At 35.5% G+C, this 7,041-nt stretch overlaps 1 pseudogene; it reads right to left on the reverse strand.

The window, feature by feature from the left end:
- LOC113711353 (T-complex protein 1 subunit beta-like) overlaps window positions 1–5,699 on the reverse strand; it is a 42,236-nt pseudogene extending 36,537 nt beyond the window's left edge.
- Between the last annotated feature and the right edge of the window lie 1,342 nt (window positions 5,700–7,041).

A 7,041-nucleotide genomic window follows, 5' to 3' on the forward strand; every position in this document is an offset into this window, starting at 1 on the left:
TATTTTTTTAGTTTTTTTTAAACAAACCTGCAATTATAAGAAAAATGCACAGTAAATTGCAATAAAATAAATAACTCATTAAATAAAAAAAATTTCAAGAAAACATTAAAATTTGACAAAATTTTGGTGTCTACACATTGCACACAATCCAGTACAACATATCGTACAAAGCACATCGAAGCATATAGACATTTTATTAAAGAAAAGCTGGACAACGGCATGATTTGCACTCCATATGTAGCATCAAATAATCAATTGGCAGATATCTTAACTAAGGGAATGCCAACTTCCAACTTTGAAGACATTACATGCAAGATGGGAATGGAAAATATCTATTCACCATCTTGAGGGGGAGTGTTGAAAATCTAGAATATCTTTTTTATACAGCTATAAATTCTATGTATATCCCATGATTTCTGCTTTATTTTAGAATAGAATAATTTACTCCAAATGTATTTCAGGATAGAATAAATTAGCTCCTAATTTTTAGGAGATTACAGATTTCATGGAATTGACAAAAGTCAAATTCCATTTGCATAAATGTTGTACAGAGCCTAGAACAAAAAAGATAATAGAACAATTTGATTTTCTTTTTGTTCACATTGTAGTTCATGTAAGAGATAGGACTGCATGATCAACAGAAAAAGTAAAGAGTACAAACTCCAATGTCACAATAAGCAACAGTAGCCATTGTCTAGTCCATCATAAAGAAAGTCCAATGTAGAAAGATATATCATAGTTCTAACCATTGAATGTCTCATAACCACTGCAAAGAAATAAAAAGTACCTAAGATCACCTACAAAACTACAAGATTTAAGGGAAAAAAACAACCAAAATTGTGGAATTGCAATCACCAATTTCTGGAATTTTGGTTTGCTATAAGAAAAATAGCAAACTTCCAATTGTTTCAAGTAGTGTTAAAATATTTATAACTATAGGGCAAAAGATAAATTAAAACTGACCTGAGATGATTGTTATTGGATGAATTTTAATGTTCGCTAGTTTTTCTACCTCCAGTAGAAGCTTCCCTGCCAAAACAACAACTGAAGTAGTCTTATCACCTATTTCATCATCCTGAACTTTTGAGATGTCTATATGATGGAATTAAAGGAACAATACCATATGCCATTGTTAAATTAATTCCTTGGCATAATGTAACATCCCGAATATTAGGAGGTTGTTTGTGAAGAAAATATTAAAGTGTATTTCGTTGGGTTGTTTTAAAACCTTATTTTGGTTTAAAAGACTAGAAACCCTAATATTGTAGCCAAAAACCCTAGTTTACTTGTGACTAACCGGTTTTCCTAAATCTCTCATATTTTAATTGAAACCCTAATTTTAATTACTGGAATTGGAAAATTCCTCACGTTTTCTTAAAAATTTCTTTTTATTTGAAGATTATCATTTATTAAAGCCCTACTATCCAATTATCCCATGATAAGTGTAAATAAACCTAGAAAATAAGGTTTTACGCTTTGGTTTCAAGTTTGGAGTAAAATTAGGGTTTTCGCGATTTTTCGCCGGATGAATTTTCGGTACAGAGTAAGGATTAAATTTGGAGATTAAAAGTGACTTTTAAGTGAAAAATAATATGTGAGTAGTAGCAGTAAAATAAGGTTAGTGAATGGGAAGTAAAAACCCTAGTACGTGAGTTTTTAAGAAAAACGGCGCGAACCGGCGGGTCCCGCGCACTACCGTTTGAACGCACCACTGGACCACCACTTTCTTGCACCACAAGCTTATTGATATTTGAGCCAAAATATCTTCTTATATTACAGCTAAGGGGACCGAAATTTGTGGCTTATAAGTAAGGGGAAGAAAGAGAAAAATTAGTGGCTAAGAATTGTCCAAGTGTTAGCCAAATTGTGGTCTTAATTAACTCTAACCTTCTTACTCCTTATAAGACAAAAATCAGCTTCATTTCTCTTCATTTTCTGCTGCCAAGAGCCGAGAGAGAGAGAGAGTAAGAATAAGAGAGGAAAAACAAAACTCTTCTCCATTTCTTCTTCAATCCACCAACAAAGTGAGAAATCAAACAAAAGAAACCGATTAATCTTGTCTTTGAGTGGTTAGTTAGTGTTTGGTGGTGAAAGTTTGGAAAAGGAAAGCTTGGGGCTGCTTTTAGAGACTTCTAACCAAGGTAAGAGAACTCATCTCTCTAAGTTTTGCTTTTGATTTTGTTAAATTAAGTTAGTAGTTTGATTATAGTGGTGGAATCATGGATGATTAGCATGATTTAGAGGTTTTCCCCAATTTATTTGATGAACTAGGGGTTCTGATTTTCTGCTCAATGTGATGTATGATGTGTAAATGTTGCAATTAAGGTTATATAAGGTTGTTTAGTGGTGATTAGAACCAGAAATTTGAGGAAATTACACTTAGAGCTAAAAATTCCAGATTTCTGGAAAATTTTCCAAGCATTCTGTCCGAAATTTTATCTATATGTTAGAGGCCGATTTGGCCTTTGGTCAAAGAAGGAAAGTTGTATAGAATGGCATTTTATAGGTTCCTGTAAAATTTCAGCTCAATCGGAGCAACGGAGGTCGTGAAAAGTCCAAAATACCCTTGCTGTTTTAAGAATTTCCCAGCAGTCCGTTTCTTCAGTTCAGTCCAGTTTATCACGTTTTTGATCAGGATCCATTCTGATTTAGCTCTGGGCCAAAACATAAAAGTTGTAGTGTTCTGAAGTAGCTTTAAAATGCCTCAAAGAAAACCTGATTCGGACTTGTGTACACTGAGTTAGGTCCGCTACAGCATAATGCGTTTAAACAGCCGATGAATTGGTTTCTGGTTTAGTAGTCTGAGATTTTGACTAAGTTACATTAGGAAATGGACTAAGTGACCTTCATAAATGTTGTAGCTTTGTGTCTTAGCTTCGAAATGGCACAGGTTTCGTATTAATCCGATAAGTGTAGCCTTGGATATGTTATTTCCGCATTTGGTACGTCAAATCTGTCTTGTGCCACAGTGAATTTCTGCACTTGTACTTGATGCGGTTCTTGTTGTTATGATATTGTGAGCCTATGGAACGGCTCTTGACATAAATTGCTGATATGTATGTTGTTGGGCTGTTGTTGAAGAAAAATAATGAAGCCTAAATGGCTGGAAAATTAGGTAAACACAAAGGGCATGCTGCCCAAATTTACGCTCGAGGACTATATAAATACACTTGCGACTTGGGTCGAGTTGATATGAATAGTACTTGAACCATCTAGGGTACTTGAGTCTTCTTGTTCGAGGTATATAAGTAAGGAATTGGCCGAACTTGTACCCTTGAGAAATGAAATAATGATTGCTCAAAGTACGTTTTCCCTTGTACTTTCGACTCGCATGACCATTTCAAGTATAAATGTTACAAAGTTTTATCATTTAAAAAGTGAGCGAGTATCTCACGAGTATTCTCCAAGTGAATTTCAATTTCTTGATTCTTATTGAACGAAACGTCTAAGTTTCGAACTCTAGTCATGTTTCAAAGTTCTCAAATTGAGTTTTATCGCAGATTTGGACTCCGAACTCGGAGTATAACCTGAAAGTGACCAGTAGCACTATATCTTTTGGGTGAGTGCTTTCAAATACCGAATTGAACTTGATACTTGAACTTGATATATGACCAATCTGATTACATGTTATATACGTGAATTGTAAGGGCAAGAGTGTACTTTATCGCACTTGCCCTTACGTGATATACTTGTTTATTGTTGCAATTGACTTGATATACTTGTCTATGATGCGCGCACTTCCTGGAATTCCAGAAACCCTGCGGCAAGTTACTTGAGTCGAGCCGGCAAGGGCTTGGTCGATTGGGTAACGAACCCTGGGTCTCTTGTTTTGTCGAGTGGAGTGATATCTCCTCGGCTAAACGGTATACTCGAGTATTACCACACGTGTTTATTGAGGATTTTGGGCCCAGTAGGGGGTGAACGGTGGACGGAGAGTCGTGTAAGTGGTGTTCTACTGGATTGGTTACCTACTTGAAAGTTGACGGAGTGTCAACTGTTACTTGATCAAGCTCTGGAGATGCAATGGAAATTTGGCTCCTGAGAGCCTTCCGTATCCTTATACTTGAAAGTGATTATTGCTTATTGGATTGCTGTTCCTTTTGAAAATCGAAAAGCACTTTATACGTGCTCATTTGGAAATTTGCTACTTGAAATATTATTGTCCACTCTTATGAGTTTTGATGCCGTTAACTTGCTACATGGATATTCATACTTTTAAAATGGGCAATTTGTTATTTGGAACCTCACTGGGCTTTTAGCTCATTCCACGCTATTTGTTTTCCTTACAGGAATACGAGTGAGGCGTGAGTCGTGAACAGACTAGCGTAGTCTAGTTGCTCTTGAAATTGTTTTGACTTTTGACTTCTACTTGCGCTATTCCTCGAATGGAACATGTTGTACTTGGATTGTATACATTTTGAACTAGTTTGGTGTATTGAGGCTTTGTACCTCGATTTCTATCAATGTAAATTATAAGCTTGAATTGTGAATGTTATTTATGGTTCATGGATGTGTGTACATGACTCGATTGAGATAGTGAGTGAGTCCTGGCGAGAGCTGGGCAGGCGGTCCGCCGAACCCTTTGGTACGCCTTAGGGGGAGGTGGGGTCGTTACACATAACTATTTAAAAATATGATTAATAATTAATGCTCCAAAAAGATCACATATACTCAAGATCATATTCATCAATACACATAGTACTCCACACCAAAAAGTAGTAGAAGGGAAGAACCTTGTGGAATTAGCAACATAATAAGACTGAGAAGAGCCTAAGAAACAAACAATAAGGATACCAACAAGGACTTTCGCAGCTGAGTTGTCAATATGGGGGGACTTCAAGATGGTGGCACCATCATTTGTAACTGTAACACTTCTTCCTCTGCCTGTTGATTGTAAAATCGTATCCTGGAAAATAGAACTATAAAGTAAGCGAGAAATGCAGAAATTGCATATACTGAAATGGTGCATTATATGAAGACAAGTTTTATTGTACCATTCCCTTAGGTCCCAAGGTTGTCTTCACCAAGTCAGCTATTGCCATAGCTCCTACAAAAGATGCCTGGTATATAGCAAATGCTAATCTTTGTTAGGGGAAAAATGTTGCATTTAAACTATTCTCTTTACCCGCTTCGACTGTGTACCAAATACATGCTACTGAAAGAAATTGCCATTCAATTGTAGTAACACTAGCTTGCTATTCTAGACCTTTCTCCCTTTTCTTCAGTGGCTTCATCTTTAAAAAGTTTCTCAACCTACAACACTCGAAGAAAAAGATAATAAATGAAAGCAAAACTTCTACAAGATAATAATTTGGAAAAAGAAAAAGTAATTGAACGACCACCAAAATATCATACAACTATTGCAAAGAGATTAGGCAAAGATAAAGTTGAAGCTCAAGTGCTCAAAGACAATAATGATCTGAAACAATAAAAAAAACCATGGTTTGTTCACTATAAGCCAAAAGAAACTAGAGAATTAACTCTTTGATAATTTTATCCAAATAATTCCTTCAAAATACAAGAATCTAACACCCTCCATTAACTTTCTTCCATATTTTTTTTCATGAACAACATGCCCTCAACCCATGGCATTTAAAGCAACTGGAAATACATTGAAAATGGTTAAAAAAAAGAAGAAAAAAAAAGCAATACTTTTGAAACCAACAGAGCAAGAAAAACAAAGTGACCCCTTTCACCATGATTTTCGGAGACTTTTAGGGTATAAACAAATTAAGGGGGGAAAAAACTTACTCGTATCCAATTTATGAGAAATTACACAGAAAGACAGAAATAACAAATCAATTTTTAACCCAAAATTCTCTCTTAGAAGACTCTTCACTAAACAGCAAGTAGGTGGCAGAGATTCAAGAGAAGGAGAAGAAAAGATAAAATGGCGAAGAAGACGAGTAGGCTTTCATATAGGGGTGAAATTTGAAGAGAAGGATGGAGGAAAGAAGAATGAAACGGATATGGGGCGCAAACGGTCATCAGATGGACTGTTCAGGAGCGGTCCTCTCACATGCTCCAACAAGAGGCTTAGCAAGAGCCACGTCGCAAGGGAATAAGTAGGAGACAAAATGACCTCGTTTCAATTAGTAAGGCTCAAAAAAAATAAAAAAGGATGTTTTACTTTAACAGATTCCGTCACAAAGCATTAGGACTCCGTTCCATAGAATCCCGCCCAAATGAACAGGAAGCAGTCATTGAAACAAAAAAAAGTCCCTAACATTCCCTCCAAAATAATTGCCACTATTCATTCATCCACAACTCTAGAAAATAGGGCAAGATAGCATATGGCAAAATAACATCGTAGAATAGGAAAGTGGCAGACCAAGGGCAAAGAAGAAAAATGGTGGAAATGCACTATCACCTAACAAAAATTACAATGAGGAGAAGTAAGAAATAGTGGCAAAAAGGGATAGTCTCAGAAGTGTGAAATCTAAAAAAGTGTAGGGAAGATGAATCCAAATTGTAAACTGGGAGATGGGGGATCCAGAGCAAAGACTAAGCAGAGACATACCCAGGTAATAATACTGCAACTTATCACATAATTTGCATATTTTGACAATGATGTGGAACAATTTTACTTGTACTTGTTTTAAGCACACAACTTGATTGAAACACTGTAAAAAAAATAAAATAGAAAATTTGTTCGGAAAACTATATGAATACTCGGAGTTAAATATGTTGATGGGCCATATAAAGGAGGAAAGTTGAAGAAAATTTTGCACAACAAGTGTTTGTGAAAAAGTAAAAGACAACTATCCAACCAATTATTGGTAGGAATTGCTAGTAAAGGATAAACAGAAGCCATGAGTTTTCACAATAATAAGAATGGTATATTCATTATACGGACTATATGAGAAACTTTCCACAATAAGTGAGGAGGTTTTGGGCAAGTAAAAGAATAGGAAAATTTAAAAGTTGTATTTTTTTGGGTAAGCAAACAAATTTTATGGTGTATATACTATTACTAGGTGTTTATGGGTGATCATTTTGAGATAAACTGAGACACATATGAAGAGAAAAAGTAAGCAAAAT

The sequence above is a fragment of the Coffea arabica genome, chromosome 10e, assembly GCF_036785885.1.
Source record: "Coffea arabica cultivar ET-39 chromosome 10e, Coffea Arabica ET-39 HiFi, whole genome shotgun sequence".
NCBI classification, from domain to species: Eukaryota; Viridiplantae; Streptophyta; class Magnoliopsida; order Gentianales; family Rubiaceae; genus Coffea; species Coffea arabica.